The following is a 19,939-nucleotide window of genomic DNA, read 5'->3' as shown; positions in this document are numbered from 1 at the left end:
AGGTCCGCTGCGTTGTGGTGAAGGAAGGAGGGAAGGATTGAAGGAAGGAAGAAGGAGAGAAGGAGGGAAGAAGGGAGGGATTGAAAGAAGGAAGAAGGAGAAAAGGAGGGACAGAGGAACGAAAGGAATGAGTGATAAACAGAGTGGAAGAGGAAGAGAAGTTGTAAAGGAAGGAAGGTATATGAGAGAGAGAGAGAGAGAGAGAGAGAGAGAGAGAGAGGTGAATAAAAGTTGAGTTAGCGTGACTGAGTGAGAGGGAAGAGAGTGAAGGGAGGGTTGGGAGAATGAATAAAAGAATGAGATTGAATAGGTGAATAAGGAAATAGGAGGAGGGTAGCTGAATAGGAAGAATGAGTTAGAGTGAATGAGGATGGGTGAATAAGTGAACTGAGAGTAAGTATGAATGAATAAAGGAAGTTGGTGGGTAGAGTGAATGAGACGAATGAGTAAGAGATGAATAAGAAGGGAAATAAAGACTGCAGTGAATGAATGAGTAAATGAGTTAAAAGATAAATAAGAGGAGAGAGAGTGAGTAAATATAAGCAGGGAGGTGAATGAGGGAGTGAATAAATAGTGTGTAAGGGAGAATGAGTGAGTATGAGTAAGGAGGTGGGAGTGTGGGTGAATGGAACTCAGTCAACTACCACAACTACTACCATCACCACCACTACCGCCATCACCACCGACTGTACACACACTACTGGCTCCCTCCCTCCCTCCATCCACTTCCTCCCTCCCTCAATTCGTTTTCCTCCCTTCCTTCCTCTTCCACTTTTCGTATTCCTTCCTTCATATTGTTTTTTTTTTTTTTCATATTTACATCCCACGTCCCAGTATTTTTCTATCATCATTTTTACCTCCCTCCTTCTCTCTCCCTCCCTCCTTCTCCCTCCCTCCCTCCCTCTTTCCTTTCTTCCTTAATTCATTCATTCCTTTTCTTTTCCTTTCGTCCTTCTTTTCTTGGCTCATCTACTTTCATCCTTCCATTTTTGCTCTCCTGTTTCTTTCTCTCTTCGTCCCTGCATTCTGCTTTCTTCCTCTTCGTTCCTTCTTCTTCTTTTCTTATCCCTCTCTGTCTGTCTCTCCCCATCTTCCCTTCCATCCCCCCCCCTTTTTTTTTTTCCCTCCCCCTCATCCCTCCCTTCCTCTCTCTCATCCCTCCTTTCCTCTCTCTCTCTCTCTCTCTCTCTCTCTCTCTCCATTTCCCTCTGTCAACTCCCTCCCCATCCTCCAGTCTTTTTCCTTCTCTTTCTTTCGTCTCTCCTTTCATTCCTTCCATCCTTCCTCTTCCTCCCATCCTTCCTCTTCCTCCCATCCTTCCTCTTCCTCTCTCTCTTCTTGTCATTTTATTTCTGTTGACATCGTTCTTTCTCTCTTTCGTATCCTTCCTTCCTTCCCTGTTTGCTGTCTTTCCATCACTCATCCTCTTCTCTTCCTTCCCTCCTTCCTGTCTTCCTTCCTCCCTCCCGCCGACCATCCTCTTCCATCTTCCCTTCCTTTCTTTTCTCATTATTCCCTTCTTTCTTCGTTCTGCCTGTCTTCCATGTTCACTTCCCTTTTTTCTTTCCTCTTCCCCGTTCCCTTCCTCCATCTGTTTCTTTCTTTTTTCTTTTCTTTATCCATTCTCCCCGCTGAATTCACTCTCCCTCCTTCACTCTGTTCTCCCTTCCTCCCTCCCTCTCCATTCATCCCTTCATTCTGCTTCTTCCTTCGTTCCTTCATCTTCGCTATCTTCATCCATCCTGTCACCCCTCCTTCTCTCCTCTTTCCTCTTTCTCCCTCTTTTTCTCATCCTTCTTCCCTTACCCTTTCTCCTTCCTTTCCGTCTCATCCCTCCTTTGCCTTTCTTCATCCCTCCCTTCTTTCCTCCGTTCTGCCTCATCCTCTCCCCTCCCTCCATTCTTTTTTCTTCCTTCCCTTCCTCGTCCTTCCTCTCTCATCCATCCTCCCTCCCTCGCTTCTTCCATCCTTCCGCATTTCCCTTCCTGCCACTCTCCCTTCATCCTTCCTCTTCCTCCATTCCTTCCTTTTCTGATTTAACCCCTGTGTCTCTCTGCCTCCTTCTCCTCCCTCTCCTCACCTCTCCGTCCTTGCGTGCCTCCCTCCCTCCCTCTCTCTCTGTCTCTCTCTCTCTCTCTCTCGCTTATCTCTCGCTCCCAGGTCTTTCTGCCTTCCTCTCTCACTAACTTTAATCCACTTTCTCTCCTCCTCCCTCTCCATACCTCCTTATCTCTTTCTTCCATTCTTATCTCTTTCTCCCTGTCATTCAGCTTGACTACGTTATCTCTCCCTCCCTTTCCTTGCCTCTTCCTTTCTTTCCTTCCCTCCCTCCCTCCCTCCCTCCCTCCCTCCCTCCCTTTCTTTCCTTCCCTCTTTCCTTTTCCATTCCTCTCTCCGTTCCATTCCTTTCTCCCTCCCTCCCTCCTTCCATCCCTGGTCTTTTATCTCCTTCATTGGTCTTTCTCCCTAAGCTTCCTTTCCATGTTCGCCTGTTTTCTTTCCTCCCTCCTCCTTCCTCCATATTTCACTCCCTCCATGTCATTCCCATACTTTCTCCCTCCCTCCCTCCCCTCTGCTATTCTGCCTTCCCTCTCTTCCTTCCTCCCCTTTCCCCCCCTCCCTGGCTTCCTTCCTCCCCTTTTCCCCCCTCCCTGGCTTCCTTTTTCTTCCTCCCTCCCCCTCCCCCGCTCCTCCCTTGTTTGCCTCCCTCCCATTAAACCATTTTCTTCATACTCTTGTCTCCCTCCTTCCTCCCATTCTGCCTCCCCCCTCCTCGCTCTCCTGTCTGCCTTCCTTCTTAGCTTACTCATTTTTCCTCCCTCCCTCTTCTCCTTCTCTCCCCGTTTTCCCCTTCTCCTTCTCTCCCCATTTTCCCCTTCTCCCCGTCTGTCCGCCCCTCATCTCCGTTCCTCTCTCTCCTTCCCCCTCCTTCTCTAAATCTCCCTCCCCTTCCCTCTCACTCTCTCTTTCCTCCCCCCCTCCCTGGCTTCCTTCCTCCCCTTTTCCCCCCTCCCTGGCTTCCTTTTTCTTCCTCCCTCCCCCTCCCCCGCTCCTCCCTTGTTTGCCTCCCTCCCATTAAACCATTTTCTTCATACTCTTGTCTCCCTCCTTCCTCCCATTCTGCCTCCCCCCTCCTCGCTCTCCTGTCTGCCTTCCTTCTTAGCTTACTCATTTTTCCTCCCTCCCTCTTCTCCTTCTCTCCCCATTTTCCCCTTCTCCTTCTCTCCCCATTTTCCCCTTCTCCCCGTCTGTCCGCCCCTCATCTCCGTTCCTCTCTCTCCTTCCCCCTCCTTCTCTAAATCTCCCTCCCCTTCCCTCTCACTCTCTCTTTCCTCCCCCCCCCCTCCACGCTCTCTCTCTTCCCATCCTTCTCCTTCCTGTCTCACTTCCCCCTTTTGCTTTCCTCTCTCTTTCTTTCTCTCTCCCTCCCCTTCCCTTCTTTCTGCCTCCCATCATCTTAAAGTTGTTCTTTAAACGTCAAAAGTATCATCTTGTCATTCTTAAGATCATAGTTAATTCTCTCTCTCTCTCTCTCTCTCTCTCTCTCTCTAAATTTGTTTTCTTTCCTATCCATTCAGTTCTCTTTCCATTCCCTATTCCTTCTCCCCGTTTTTTCTTTATTCCTTTTCCCTCTGTAATCTCCTTCCCTTCTTTTTAACTGTCTTTCTTCCTTCCTGCCTTCCTTTCTTCCATTTCTTCTTCCTTCATTCCAACCCTCCCTTCCTCTTGTCCCTTTCTTCCTCCTCACTTTTAGCCATCCTCCCTTTCTTCCTTTCCTGACCCTTCCTTCCCTCCTTCCTTCCTTCACTCTACAGGTCTGGTCCAACTTAGACTCAAGGATCTGGCATCATGTTTACAAATTTTCTGAAGTTTAATTCTTTCACTCCTGGAACCTATTTTCGGTTTACCACCTTTACTACTGGATCCTATTTTCAGTTTACCACCTTTACTACTGGATCCTATTTTCAGTTTACAACCTTTACTACTGGATCCTATTTTCAGTTTACCACCTTTACTACTGGATCCTATTTTCAGTTTACCATTACAACTGGTTCCTATTTTTAGTTAATTTTTACCACTTATAATTGCTTTTGATGAAGTTAGGAAAGGCCTCTTCAAGTGAAATGATTAATGGAGGATGTGTGAGCCCTTCCCCTACGATACGTCTCCATCATCCTGGGAAAAATATAGTCAGACGGGGGAATGTAAGGTGTGAAGGGCGTCATCGTGCTGAAGTGGTTGTGTGTACGATAGCCTGTTTATGCCTTGACTTGTTCATTTACTAAGCACTGGACAGCCCAATAATTTTGAATATTAGAGTAAAAATATACGACCAGTAGGAATTATGGCTAGCCTTATTTCACATCTGTCGAGATTTGGATAGTGATAAATGGTTAGGATCATCGTGCAGTGCTTTCCCTGGTGTGCTGTACGATAATGTCTCGTGTCTTAATCACACTTTTAGTTTAGGCGCGCATTGACGCAGCTCAGAGAAGTGCAGAATTTTGTCTCTACACTCGTTTTACACTAACCTGACCCAGATCTTCATCCATTCTCAGCTTGCTTCACGTAGCATAGTGGTAGAAAAAGACACCGGTACGGCTCTTCATTCTTTACATAGCACATCCTCCTGACTGGCACCGTGACCGTACTCTTCTGTAGTGTTTGTTATGGTCGCGGCGCACGAGTCCAAAGGTTTCATTATCGTGTCCTGGCAACCTAGAGGTAAACAGTCCGTCCGATTTCGTGTATAATACCGTAATTATGATACTCGTAGGAAACAGTTGTCAGTAGTATCTGAATGGCCAAATTTGCAGGCATTATTTAAGAATATGGTTAATTACAGTCGATTCTGAGTTTCAAAGAATAAATACTGTCGCAGACAGCTGTTTTGTTAATATATAAGGTCGCTGATTATTTTGTAAAGGGCTTGAACACTGCTCTCTACGGACCAAAGTAGTGCACCCAGCTGATCCACTATATAATAATTACAAAATTTCTACGTCGTATTCTGACATACTGTAATTCATAGGTTATCGTGTACCCTTATTTCCTGGATTATTATCCGCAAAATATGTGATATTGAGTATTGCAATATTCGTATTGTAACATTGATAATTATGACACTCCTCAACGTCGAATAATTCTCACACTCTCACTCACTCATCAACACTCATGGTAAACGCATAATATAAACTAAGAATATAAACTGATGCCTTATTACGCCACCACAAATCACTGTGTGGTATGTTAGTATGTTATAATCAGCTGGTTGCAGTACCCCCCCCCCCCGTCTCTCTCGTGTTAGAGCTACATTTTAAATTAACAAAAAAAGTCTGCTACTGCATTTATTCCCTGAAACTTGAAACTGAGTAAATTAACCGTTTTCTTCGTTATTGACTGCATATTTGGTCATTCAGATAATACTGACTATTTTTTCTATGCGTATCACATTATACATGACATCGGACACACTGTTTAACGTTAGGTTGCCAGGGCACGATAATGAAACCTTCAGACTCGTACATCGCGACTGTACAGTAGTACTACTCAGCATTGGATGACGGCGAGATGGCAATTTTAGGTCACATTAGAATAGAATGAATATAGATACATCAGAATAGAGTCGGCACGCTGGGAAGTAGGGCAGCAGTGGTCAGGTGCAGCTTCAATGGCTGGCTGTAAACCCTGAGCCTCAGTTGCATGGCAGGCACCCCTCCCGCCCTCCTGTGTCGACCTGCGCGCCACACTGATTCAAATTCAGGCAGTGACCCACATATGCACATGCCATTCTGTGCCTGCGGAGGCGGTTCCTTGATTTTGTGATTAAATGAAGGGAATCGCATACAGTACTTCTGTTTCTCCAGCTTAAAGATGTCGATTTAAAACGTTGTTGACTAAAACGTATTTAAAGTAAATACGGTAATACTGTTAACATTCAACATGAAATGGTTTTTAAAATTCTCTAGTGTTCACAATGCCCTGTGCAAAGTATTGTATTTTTCCCACAAGAATGTTTCGCTTCTGTATAAATATGTAAAGCATACACCGTATTTCAATACAAAAACGATATTCAATGAAATACTGTATCTTGTTCCCTACCCCTAATATGCCACGCACAGCCACAGACTGTATCAAACTGTGCACACCACACCTTTGCTGCCCAGTGCAGTGCTGTTCTGTGCTGTGCTGAGCAGCCCAGCGCTGTGCCCTGCTCACGTGCAATCCTGCGTCTCATTGTGCGCCAGTTATCCTTAAGACCCCCCTCTTATCTTGTTTCCTTTTATTTCCCTCATCTTACTCTTGCATTTGTCTTCTTTCTTACGCCGTTTTCTTCGTTCTGCCTTCCTTTCCTTCTTCTTACTCTTCTTTCCCTTCCTCGTTTTCTCGCTCTGTCTTCCCTTCCCTTCCCTTCCCGTCTCCCTCTTTGCTCCAGTAATACTTATTTTCCCTCTTTCTTTCCCTCCTCTCTCACCCTATCCTTATCTCTCCTTCCTTTGTCCCTCCAGCCTTCTCCTTTCTGTCTCCCTCTTCTCTCCCATTTGTCATCTGTTAGTGTTTTGGATCTCTCCCACCCCATATAATACTGGAAAATAGGATGATGATGTTGATGATGATGATGGTGGACAAATGAAAGTATATGGCAGTAGGTCTGTTGATTGCTACGAGGCTGTTTGGTATAGGATAAAATATGAAGGTGGTGTTTATTCTGTAAGGAGAATAGGAATAAAGCAGGTTCCGTCTCTCTCTCTCTCTCTCTCTCTCTCTCTCTCTCACACACACACACACACACACACACACACACACACACACACACACGAAACGGAACTATACTGAAAAACTGTTGTGAACGTTTAAGCAGGAGGAAAGGTCGATTAGCGTGTAAACATATCATCCGTCGAAGGAGGAAAATATTATCGTCTTGGGAGAACTGGGGAAGCAACAAGACGGTAATATTAAGTACCATCTAGTTTTCTGCTGTATACTTCTTGATTTTTATTGGAGAAAAATCATCATCATCATCATCATTATTGGTATCATACGTCGTCGTCGTAGTCATCATCATCATCAATTATCATCATCTTCGTATAACCCAGAAGGTGAACCAGTACATCGGTGTGCTCTTTGTTCAGTTTGCGTTCCAGCTCACACAGTCTTGCCTTCTTGATCAGTCCTTTTGTACCTTCAGCGCGATCCGGCCTTAATCCGTTGCCTCTGAATACCCGCACTGCAATTTCTTATACTTGACGATAGGCGAATTTTACTATGGACAGAAACAACCTTGGGCATTACGGTCAGTATGTTAAAATTTGTCATGGTCGGTATTTTAGCCGGGATTAAAGATGATTTGTATGTCATTTCGGCTTGCGATGGACGATTTTATTCTGAGCATTTAAAGTCAGAGAAGTCAAAGGGTAAAATGACTGATAATGGTTGTTGTCTGAATATGAATAAGAAAGCCGGTCAGCGTTGGAAGGATGAGGTGTGTGTGTGTGTGTGTGTGTGTGTGTGTGTGTGCGTGTGTGTGTGTGTGTGTGTGTGTAAAGGTGTTTGTACTGTGACTTCTCCAACAGCCACTTAGTCACAAAGCATGGCGAAATGGATGTTACCTGTATCGCTTCTGTTGACCAGAATAATCCTCTTGGTTTGATGCAGAGTTAAAATCCTCCACCATGCCTTCTAATGATGCCTTCCCTCATGCTTGAATAATTCCTTACTTACATTATTTTTCAACTGTTGGATAATTAAATGGCTTTGTGGGAAAGGTATAGTAGTCTGTATCATTGACCTCGTTTACCTCTAGCCAGTGTTGACCTTGACCTGAGCAGCTGTTCCGTGTAGCCGGGAAATACTTAGAAGAGATGTTAACCACTGTTTGCGATAAACAAGTCGGCATAACAGTAAAGTTTTACTTGAATAATTTTTTGCACATTGTCACATTATTGTTATTGTTTATTTTTTTTGTTGATGTACGAGTGAAGATAATAGTGTAGAGAATCGATATCTGACACAGTTAAATCTCAGGAAAGTTGGTGAATACTTCCCCACGTTGAGGTTAGGCTGAAAATGTGCCCAAGTCCATCCTCAACCGTTAGGGAATGCGTCTTGGAGTAAACATGGCTTAAGTAAATCTCTTTGAGGCCTCACTACCTCGCCTTTGCTCCCTCATTTATCATCGCGTTCCGTCGTTCATATGCATTCCCCTCTTGCCTTGCATTTTACGCTCTTTTCTCTCTCCTTCCTTTCTTCTTAGTTTAATTTATCCTTTCTTCGTTTTTACCCTCCTTCCTTCCTTTATCGTTCCCTCACTCCTCATCTTCCCTCTTTCTTTCCTTCCATCTTACGTCGTTTTCCCAGTCATCGCCCCTAGCTCTTCTCTCTTTTCTCTGTTCCCCTTTCTTCCCCTCCTCCCATCTTCCCGTCTCTCCTTCCTTCCCTCCTCCTTCATCTCCTCATCCCTCCCCCTCCCCCTTTCCTCCCCCTGTTAACCAGTAGCCGGGAGCTCTCTTAAGTAGTATGTGGGTATCCTCCTTTCCTTCTCATCCCTTCCCTCCCCTCCTTCGCTCCCTCGCTATCTCCCCCTTGTACCCTGCAGCCTTACCCTCCGTTCCCTCCTTCCTTCCTTCTCTATATTTTTGCCTCCTTGTCATCATTTCTTCCTTCTCTCTGCCCTCCTTTCGTCCTTCTTTCTTCTCGCCTCATGTCCTTCCATTATTCCTTCTCTGTCTTCCCTCCCTCCCCTCCTTGCTCCTCCTTTCATTCCCTCCCTCCCCTCCTTACTCCTCCTTTCATTCCCTCCCCCCCTCCTTCCCTCCCCCACTCCCCTTCATTAGTTAACCTCCTCTTTAACTAGTATGTGGGTACCCCCATTTCTTTTTCCCTCTCTGCTTCCATCCTTCCTTACCCCTCTTCCATCCCTCCCCACTTTTGCACTTCCATTCCTTCCTTTTCTCTCCTCACTACCTTCGTTTCTTCTCTTCTTTCCCCTCTTCCTTGCTTCCTTTCCATTCTGTCTTCCTTCTCTCCTTCACTTCCTTCCCTCCTTTTGTCTTCCATTCTTCACCACAAATTTGTTCTCTTTTTCTCTTATCCTTTGTTTAGCATTCATTTCTTTCCCTCCATTCCCTCCTTTAGCTCACTGTCTCATTCCCTCTCTGTCCTTCCTTCCCTCTCTGTCCTTCCTTCCCTCCGTCTCATGTTCCTTGCATCTTTTTCTATCTCATTCTCTTCTTCCCTCTCTACCTTCTTTCATCCGTGCTTCATTTCATTTCCTTCTTCGTCCTTCATCTTTTCTTCCCACTCTATCTTCATTCCATCTGTCCCTTCCCACCGCTCACCTCGTCTCTCTCTCTCTATCTCTCTCTCTTTCTCAACGAGGAAGTGGCAAAGATGACGCAGGATGATTGTGCACAAATTCACACGTTAGGCCTCGGCGCAAGAGAGAGAGAGAGAGAGAGAGAGAGAGAGAGAGTGTATAGGTAGGGCAGGAAATTGGTAGGATGCGACTGGATTGAGAGAGAGAGAGAGAGAGAGTGTGTATAGGTAGGGCAGGAAATTGGTAGGATGCGACTGGATTGAGAGAGAGAGAGAGAGTCATATAGATACACAGGCCACACATATCTCAACTGCTTACCTTTCATTCCTGAAGTTTAGGAATAGAATAGCCAGCAGATGCCCCTCCACCCTGCAGACTCTCCGACTGTAAGCCGTACAGAAAAATGGGGAGGAGTCAGACCGTATACATCAGATACTGTATATAATTTTTTGAATCGGTTGGATATATCTCTGGGACCGATAAAGTTATAGATTATCTTCCCTCGACTTTACAGCCTTTTTTTTTTTTTTTAATACAGTTTTTTACACGGCGACGATTATTATTCGACCGAGGATAGACCTGTGGTAGTGAATGGAGTAATGCATATTGTTTACTGGTACTGTTGTAGCTGAGTGGCGCCGACGACGAGCGTTCATGTAGTGCCACTGTGCACCCGGCGTGGAACAAGTGCGGCGTCCGCCCAGTTGCCAAACCTCTTCATATTCCCTAGTGACTCCCAGTGGAAAGGACCCTGGTCCGACCCTAGTGACTCGCTGTCTGTCACATGGGGAAGTCGGATCCCTACACGGTGTATGTACTACACTCTACCTGTAGGACGACCCCACGCTCCACAGAAGCAGCTGCTTACCTGTGGTTGACGGGTCTGCTAAGCCAGACCGAGCGGAGTTTAGCAGCAACAACAGCCGATGTAATTTGGAATGAATCCTGAGATTACAGGAGTCTTGCAAGTTATTGCCATTATCTGGCTAAAGAGTAAGGGCCGAATGGTCGTTCGTCAGTGGTGCTCCGGTACTGCGTCTAGGGTATAACCACTTACCAATTAATTCATAACTTAGCAGGTCAGTCTGGAATGGAAGTTCTAGTTGCATTACCCCTTCACTACGGTGAGGATTTGTTTACTGGATTCTCTTTACCAAAGGACAGTCTCATTCTGCTTGATAAGGATCTCTCTGAATGAAGAGATTTTGTGTGAACTCGTTCCCTCCATTGACAATTATTTGCTTATATTCCAGCTGCCACCAGAACGCATTAGTAATATTGGTAATGCCGTGTTATGTGAAATAAATGGTTAAACTATTATTTCGGCCATTGTAGATCGTATACTCGTGTGTGTGTGTGTGTGTGTGTGTGTGTATATATATATATATATATATATATATATATATATATATATATATATATATATATATATATATATATATATATATATATGTATATATATATATATATATATATATATATATATATATATATATATATATATATATATATATATAAATAATTCGTGTGTGTGTGTGTGTGTGTGTGTGTGTGTGTGTGTGTGTGTGTGTGTGTGGTACAGTGTTTAGAGCCAGTGCCTTTGGCCTTAGTGAGATACCTCAGTCTAAATAACACCAGGTGCAGAAAGATGTTTGTTTATTTATATTTTACATGATAAATTTGGGAATAATGGTTATTTTCACACTTCGAATGGTTTTGGCACCTCAGCTGCTAACAGGTGATAATCTAGTAACGTGAAACGCTTTCTTTTCAGAACTCATTAGAGTTTTAAAGAGGTCAGTTAATTTTCGTTTCCACCAACACTTGGACGAACAGAATACGTTCAGTTCTTTCAGCGTTTGACTGAGGGTCTGATGAGCAGGAAGACGACTGTGTGCTTCACCGATTTCAATTTAGCAGAATCATTGCACAGGTGGTATCACAAAGCTGTTTTAAAATGGAATGAAGTTAGCATCATTAAATGTGAAATTTCCGTTGATGAATCCTAAAATCAAACTTTATTCACATTCGTATTTCATTAGTGTTAAAATTTTAGGCTTATTGAAAAGTGCGTCTTGATAATTCACATTTTTTCGTTCGGGAGCGTTTCCATCGTCTCGTTATTTTTTCTTTTATGATTCCAATTTGTGGTACTTGATATGTGGGTACATTAAATAGCGTTTGTCATCGAAAAGATCATTATGCAGTTCTGTGTGAAACTATTGCATATTTAGCGTGTCATTGCCAGAGTCATTGTCAGAACTATATTATTATCAAATTATGGATTGTTCTTGCTTTCTATTCCAAAACATTTCTCATTCCAACCCTGTATACTGTGTTTGGAGGGAGTTTGCGACTGTCATGATCTTCGACTGGTATCAGGATGGAATAGTGTTTTTCAAATCTTGCATAACCATGAGGCACAAATATAATTACTCTCCCACTTGGGTTTTGGGAACGAGGTGTTGGAGGTTTTCGTTAAAAATCAGAATTAGATCCACCAATCTGAACGTTTTGTCCATTCTGTAGTTGTCTCGTGCAAAAAGCATTTCTCAGAAGTTTCTCTCTCTCTCTCTCTCTCTCTCACACACACACACACACACACACACACACACACACACACACACACACACACACGGAGTCAACATGCTTCCCCAACCCAGTTTCCCTGATATTATAATTACCCATGTCCTTACGTAGCAAATACATCGCAATCTTGCCTTCAGGTCACGTGGCTTTATTTACATGTGTGACGTCACGAGCAGGAAGGCCTCTGATTGGTCCGTAGTGGTGAGGAAAGAGAACCGCTATTGGTGCATCCTCTAGGGGTCTTGGAAGGAGAGAGAGAGAGAGAGAGAGAGAGAGAGAGAGATTCCTCCAGTATGCGTCGCTGGCGTAAAGTTCATGGTAGTCTTTTTTTATATTAGGAATGAATAAAAGACAATGTTTACCTTGAGAATTTATTAATAAAATTTGGAAGGGAGAGAGAGAGAGAGAGAGAGAGAGAGAGAGAGAGAGAGATACTGACCACACACACACACACACACACACACACACACACACACACACACACACACACACACACCACTTGAACCTTGATAAACGTAGACAGATAACGTAAGGGAAAGATAGATAAATAGATAGATGGATTGACAAGGATGGATGAACAGATGAGTGGATGGCTAAGTAGAATGCAATTAATACGAAAGAAAGAGAGCGTAGGGCGATAGATAAACGATAGATATGGATGGTGCGTTATGGTCAGTTCTTTGGCAGATAGATAGATGATTGAGAGAGATTGGGAGAATTAGTTGATAGAGCTTGATAGTGAGAAGTATAGTACATAGAAGACAAATAGATGAAGATAGATAGGCATAGATAAATAGATAGATGTATATAATTCATGACATGGTGAGACGGATGGAAAGGCAGACAGATGGATAGATGAATGATACAGATGGAAAGGCAGACAGATGGATAGATGAATGATATAGATGGAAAGGCAGACAGATGGTTAGATGAATAGACAGGATAGATAAACAGACCAAGAGGCGAAGAGATTTATTCAGCAATAGGTCAATAGTTAGATGGATGGATTTCTCAGGTAGGTAGGCAGATTAAATGAAAGTGGTCAGATTGCGATTATTGTTTCCGTAATGTTTCAGCCACTAACAGTAAGTCGATCGAATATTTTTGGCAACACTTCACTCAGAAATGCACACAAAAGTCGCTAATACACCTGGTTCCATTCTAAAAATTATCTTACATTAGTTTTGTATGCACTAAAGTCGTATAATAGTGTACAATCTCGTAAGTGCTATAATTAGTTGGTTTGTATAATGAGAGTATAATAATAATTGTAATGATAGTTGTAAAAATGGATTGGAATATTAAAAAGATTGGATGAAAACTTTGTGTGGAATCTGTGACGTCATCGGTTACGTCACCGGGTAAATTAGCCTAATGTATTTTTGGCGATGTTAAAAATGGGTGGAGGTATTAACAGGACTCAGTGAATTTTTCGTCTGGAGCACGTGACGTCACTGGTTGGAGAAGGGAAGAGACAAACCCACCCGTTTTCGTAACATCTCCCCAATTCGTGTGCATTCAGCGTGGGTTTTTGCGTGCGTTTGGAGCGCGTGCGGCCAAAAGTTGAGTGCGCCTCTACTACAAACTCTGCTCATTACCGTTCATTATGCAGCTACGTTAACACAGTCTATGGTAGTTGTTTACGAAAGACGCAAGTGGTCGGCCTACAGTTGACTAGTAGGAAGAGTTTGGCACGTGGATGAAGGAAGATGAATGGCTAACAGCTTTTTAAAAACCTCTCCAACTCAAGGATGTCTTTTGAAAATTTTTTATACTTGCTGTTTCCAGATGACCTTATTGTATTAGGAAGCCCCTTCTGTAGTGAATGGGCAAACCACTTCACTCCAATGACATGCTTTGTTTTACCATTGCTATCGCCAGACGATTTTATTCAGCTTTGGGAAGAATTTTCGAGCTGGGTGACTTGCATACAGCTCTCATTAACTCCTTCATTACCAAACGTTTCTCCTAAGTAGAATAAAATCGTTTGATGGTTGCAAGAATGAAGTTACGGGTGCCCACACTTGTATGTGTGGACCATGATTGAGCCAGCAAGCTGTTAATGTTGCTATTATAGCTTTCCATTAATGTGTGTAGGTCCGATGTAAATTGAATAATTTCCATGATGATCCGGGTTTTAGTGATCATGTTGGCGTTTTGAGGGCATTTTTTCAGCAATATGATGGCGATTTTTTAGAAAAGCTACATAAGTAACACAGTCTACATTTCCATAAGCTTCCTGGCGACGTGCATAGGTACACTGTAGCTCCAAGAGGCTGCAAGAGAACACAGTTTGGTGCTTTGTTTAGCCCCCTTTTTTTTTTTTTTTTTTTTTTTTTTTTTTTTTTTTTAAGCAAATATGGCGATGAACTTTGAAAAAAGTCACTGAAATATCACCTAATAGTTTTTCATAAGCTGTCGAAAAATGTGCCCAGATCCACGATAGCTTTAACAGTCCGAAATAATCCTGGTTCTGTCGTGGCATTGGCCTCCACACCTCACTATACGGTATGTGTAATAGTGCTCTTGCTCGCCCGAACAGTACAAAACAAAAATACGTGATCAGATCGAAGCAGTTACGGGTGATTGTTTGAAGCCCTTTCACTACCTGAGGCTTCCCCAGAGCAAAACAAATTCATCTGGAGGCAGCAAGATGACAGTGCATAGACATCCCCGGGCTGATGAGGTTAAATATATTCCTACATCACTGACTGCTCAAGAGTACTTCAAATTATGGAAAAATCTATGTAAATATTCTGAATTATATCATTAGATAAAAGTATATAAGACTCTATACATTGAAAACACGAGGCAAAAAATGAAAAAGAAATCACATTCATCAACACAGGCAAAGATGGATTCTGTCACTCTCTACAGCAAAATCAAATTAAAACTCCTGACTCCTACAACACTTATTTAATACGGTACATTTTTGTGTTGCCTTTTGATTCCATTGACACTCAAACACTTACACTTCATCTAGAACTTATAATCTCCTGTACAGGTATTTATATACTCTACTTTATACCTCTATATTAATTTTTTTGTAAGTGACGAAAGCCTAACAAAGGTGGCAAATGGTCACTGGAATATAAAGTGTGTTCTACTTATGTTAAAACCAGAGAAGGAGACAAACACAACCATCAATTATCACACTGAAATGATCCTGACTCATCTATACTGTAATCACAACCACATATAGTTCCACAAGTCGCTGGTAAGGATTATTATTAGAGGCCTAAATAAGGGAGTGTCAAGTTGTCAGTTCGGCAGGTAGAGTAGTGTCATGTGGTGTCGGATCCCCATGCACCTTGATGGTCATTTGTTTACTCATGTTGTCAACCCTATTTTACAGTACTTAGCCTTTTTTTTTTTTTTTTTTTTTTCACCTTTTTGAAACATTTTAATCAAGAACATAAGCTAGATCATGTGATGTCATATGTCCTCTCTAATGGTCATGAGTTTACTATGGTTTCTAATTCTATAGTTAAAGATTTTTTTTTGGCACTGCATAGTTATTATAGGATCACATTAAGTGCAGTATTTTGTTTAATCGAGTGGAGTGCTCAGTATATTTTTATACATCTGCTAATTTAGCTTCCATCATAATCCATGAAGCAGCAAAAAATAGGATTGATTTTCTTTAGTTTGATATTTTTTTCCTTGATGCTCTCATCACCTTATTAATCTTCTGACCTCACGCTGCACATCTCCTAATGATAAACAGTCCTACTTTACGTATTGTTTTGATTGCACTTGGTTTTGACTGCTTTGGGGGTTTGAGAATCTCACTTCGACACTTAATATTCTATTAGAGTTTTGAAGCCTTAATCACTCTGTGTTGGATACCTTTTATCGCTGTACGCACTGTTTTGATTGTGAAGTTTATAAATGTATTGTGTCAGGAAGATGGAGCCAGTTTCACTCCAAAGCATATTTGTTCAGCACTTCAGTGACATCTGTTAAAAGCATAGTTCATCCATATTTGCTACGCACTATTTATGTTTCTATAATCTCATTGAAACTATTGAAGTCTTAATCTGTTGTCACTAGTATTCGTTTGTAAAATTCAGACCACTACAGAACTCTCTTTGGCACATCTGTTATTCATTTTGATTCATAGTCAGGAACGAAATCACTGTTTTGATTTACAGTAAGAGTTTGTCATTCTTTGACACAGCATCCATTGTTTTGATTATTGTGATGGTTTCTTGTCTCTTAGGTTCTTTTTCAATACGATGCTCATTTATTTAATAGAGTTTGTGAACATGTTCATTGGATGTTGATTTTCCTTCCATTAAACTTTGTTCCATATAGTTTCTGTTCTTTTAAACTTGTAATGTTTCATTTCCCACTTATTTGTCTTACAATTTATTTCATCATGTTCCTGGGTTGTTGATTTTTCTGCATTTTTTTCTTTTTTTTTTTTTAAGCATTGATGTTCGTGCTGAATATAAAGGTGTGGGTATATATTTTTTTGTTGATGTTCAGTAACTTATTGAATTTTCTCTTTGTAGTACTGAACGCCAGTTTGTATTTGCCACTGTGAACATTATCTTGATATTGTTGGTTTGTTTTCTTTCCTTTATAACCAGCTCTGTGGTAATAGTTTCTGAGCTTAAAGTAATGAATAATGATCTCGTTTGGCACTAGGTACTTTGATTGTAAACATCTTGGAAGCTATATATGGTACTGAATCCTCTAAAATATAACTGGATTCTTTGTAAGACTGAAGAATAGAATCACCCGCACTTACTGTAATACTGCATCTATCACTGGTATCTTTGGCACTGTGGTTTCTGAAACTGTGTGAAAATGTCTGGATTCTCCTGGAATCCGAATGTCTAGCTGGCTTTCTACAGCATGTGTACTTCTTGTGTTGGACTACAATAGAATCCTGTTTATATAATGTTAGTAAGTTTTCTGCCATGATTAAGTTTTTCTTTTTGCTCATATTTTTACTTTTCTCGTTCTTGGCTTCCTTCTTTGTTCTCCCATTTTGTGTTTATCTGTAGGTTATATATATTTTAGCTTTTCACCTCATGTATTGTACTTTGTTTCCAGTTCCATTTTGCATTTCTCTTTCAGGTTTCTTGTATTTCTTTTAGTGACTTTCCTCATTGTTTGTTGTGCATTACTGTCATACTCATAATGTGTTTTTCAGTGTTGATTTTCAGTGTTTATCTCTATATTTATATTAATGTATCAGCTTCTCCATTTTATCCTGCATTTGCCCGTTCCTACATGTATACGCAATTACTTCTCACCTTAACCTTACTTTTTTTCTGTTTTATTTTCATTAGTTCTTTGTTCCAAAATTTCACTTCACCGTGCAGTGGCTCTGCATAATGTTGGTTCATGAAACTCACAAGAGTTTCCTTTTGTCATGCTCTGTTTCCTTTTGTCATGGCTCTGTTTCCTTTTGTCATGGCGCACAGCGAGTGTGTCCCAGGCATACATGAATCTGTTATTCTCACTGAATGGCTGGGAGACGCGGTTTGAGTGCATATGTAAGTGAAGTGGTCAAGTTGGTATAGGTCATTAAGCGTAAGGAGTGTTTTTTCAGGTTTTGGTGTGTTTAGATTTGAGGAAAATTTGTCCTTGCCATAATAATTGGCTTGTAGATAGTTTTTTGTAAGAAAGCTATCCTCACTGAGCGGCTCAGGAAGCACGTATTTCCTGTTTACTAACACTGAACATCCCATGCTAGTCTCGAGAAGTTGTTTTATACACATGAAGTGGCTGTTAAACCAGCCTTAGAAAGTTTTTCAGATCAAGGCAAGTGTCCAAGGAGCCTAAGTTAGTATAGGACTTAACAGTAGTAACTGTCTCGAAATTTGCCATGCCCTCGGAGTGGTTGTAGTGTCCTCTCTGCCACCTAAGTCGAGAACCAAGCAACTCCGGCATTTTAATGTCATGTACAGCTTTAGTCAGTAGTTCACATGCACCATCACTGAAAGCCTGTCCAAACCTAGTGAAACTCTGCAAATTTAATGAACAAGGACACCAAGCACGCGTAAAGTGCAACCACCACGCCTTGCAACTGATCCATAGACCTCATCCTTACGATCAGTGCACTCTTGTGGCTTTGGAGTATGACAATGAAAATCTCTGGAAAATTTATCTATTTATCTATTGCCAGATGCCTCAATCCCGTAAGGGGTGGCCACAAACTAATTGCCTCCATGGCGCCCAATCCCCCACCATTTCACTACCCTCCCCCCAGCGCACCCCCCCCCTCTCATATACCTCCACTCCATCCCTTCATCTTATCCTCTGGAAATTAATCATGTAAATATGATGAAACGCCTCTCCTGATCTACAGTACTATTTAAAACATTATTTGTCAACATACATGGAAGCTGATGAAGAATGTGCTCAGACACAAAAAATACCTTCAATCTCTATCTCTTTGCTTCACTGTTACATTTTTATCTTTTCAGTCACTACTTCACTGGTCACGCTTCTCGGAACCATCTGCTTGCATCCCTTCAACTCAGCTGCGGGCGCATAGCATCCGCCTAGCAGCAAGCTCTCATCCCTTTGCAAGAGTTAACCATTGCTCGCAGTCCTTTATGTATGAAACAGGTCATTTCTATAACTGCCTTCCACTGTCTGGTTTTCCTACTGCCTATGAACACCAGTCTTTTAAACATAGGGTGTTAAAGCATCTCAAAATGAACAAACCTTGAATTTAGCTCTCTCTTGCCTTGTTTTTTATTTCATTTTTTCTTGGAGAGAACAAATTGCGGACTTATAGCCTTTGGTTCCTTCTTCCTTGCATTAAAAAATTGTGGAACGGCCTTAAGGCCGTACGGTACTTTATTTTACCATGATTTGTGTCTTTGACGTTTGACCTGTTACTCTGAAATCGAATTACTTTACCCTTAACTGACCGTCGGCCTATCCACCAAATTTGGCTCATATTGGATCAGAAGTGCTGAGTTGACCTTGCCATATGTCCTTGACTTTTGACCTGTTGTTCCGAAAATGAATAATCTCATCCTCGGCTGACCTTAAACCCATCCACCAAGTTTAATCAAAATCAAATCAGGCCAGTTTGAACCAAAGAACTGAACCTTTACCGTGCCCTGTGACCTCGACCTTTGACCAATTGTCCCCCAAATGGAATTAGTTCACCATTTCCTTTCTTCAGACTTTGCACCAAATATGTTCAAAATCGGATCAGAGCTCTTTGAGGTGACCTTGCCCTTGATCTGTGACGTAAGACTTTTTTTTTTTTTGGCCCAAAACTAATCACCTGTTCCTCTGATGGTCCTCAATCATTATGCCACATTTGGTGCAGTTCCATCGAATATTTTCTCCATTGTTCTTGTTAACAGACGGACAGGACAGAGAGACAAAGTGGATCAAACACACAATCTCCCCGTGTTTTCGCCGCGGCTGTAGTAATAAAATGGGTTTGCACCATTAGAGGTTTGCATCATTAGGCCCTGACATGCTTTGGAAATGGTGTTCAGAATCTGTTGACTGTAACTGTAACTGTACCTTACTTTCTGAGATACTGTCTCTATGTACTTGATAAATCGCTAAAAACTAGGTTTGGTGAAGTTGCAATCTTCACTAGTCTAACTCAGCACAAAGATGAACCTAGCAGGCCTCAGAAAGCAGGGTTCAAAGTGGTGGAGGTGAATAAGAATTTTACCCTCATTGGCCTAGGGGGACTTCTTAGCACAGTTTTCTTGGTGACTTATTTATCTATAACTATTGGCATAGTTTGCATCAGTAACGTACAAGAGGATATTAACCTTTTCATTATGATGATGTTTCTGTTTTACTCTTGCTATCTTCAGATGATTTTGTCAAGACTGAGATAGACTTTTCAGACTGGAGAGGTTATAGCCTTAACACTCTCAGGATCTGTTCATCATTGTCACGCTGGGCTTTCTTAGAATGAATGAACGAGTCTGGAGATAGCCAGAAAAACTAAACTTGATATCATCGTACTGAAGAGGTTAAATGTTTAGGCACAATAAATTGCTGAAGAAGAGGCGTTACAAAATCTCCCAAGCC

The sequence above is a fragment of the Coenobita brevimanus genome, chromosome 57, assembly GCF_032717465.1.
Source record: "Coenobita brevimanus isolate Jiangsu-jjx chromosome 57, ASM3271746v2, whole genome shotgun sequence".
Lineage (NCBI taxonomy): Eukaryota > Metazoa > Arthropoda > Malacostraca > Decapoda > Coenobitidae > Coenobita > Coenobita brevimanus.
The sequence above is the reverse complement of the archived record's forward strand: the minus strand, read 5'-3'. Positions refer to the sequence as shown.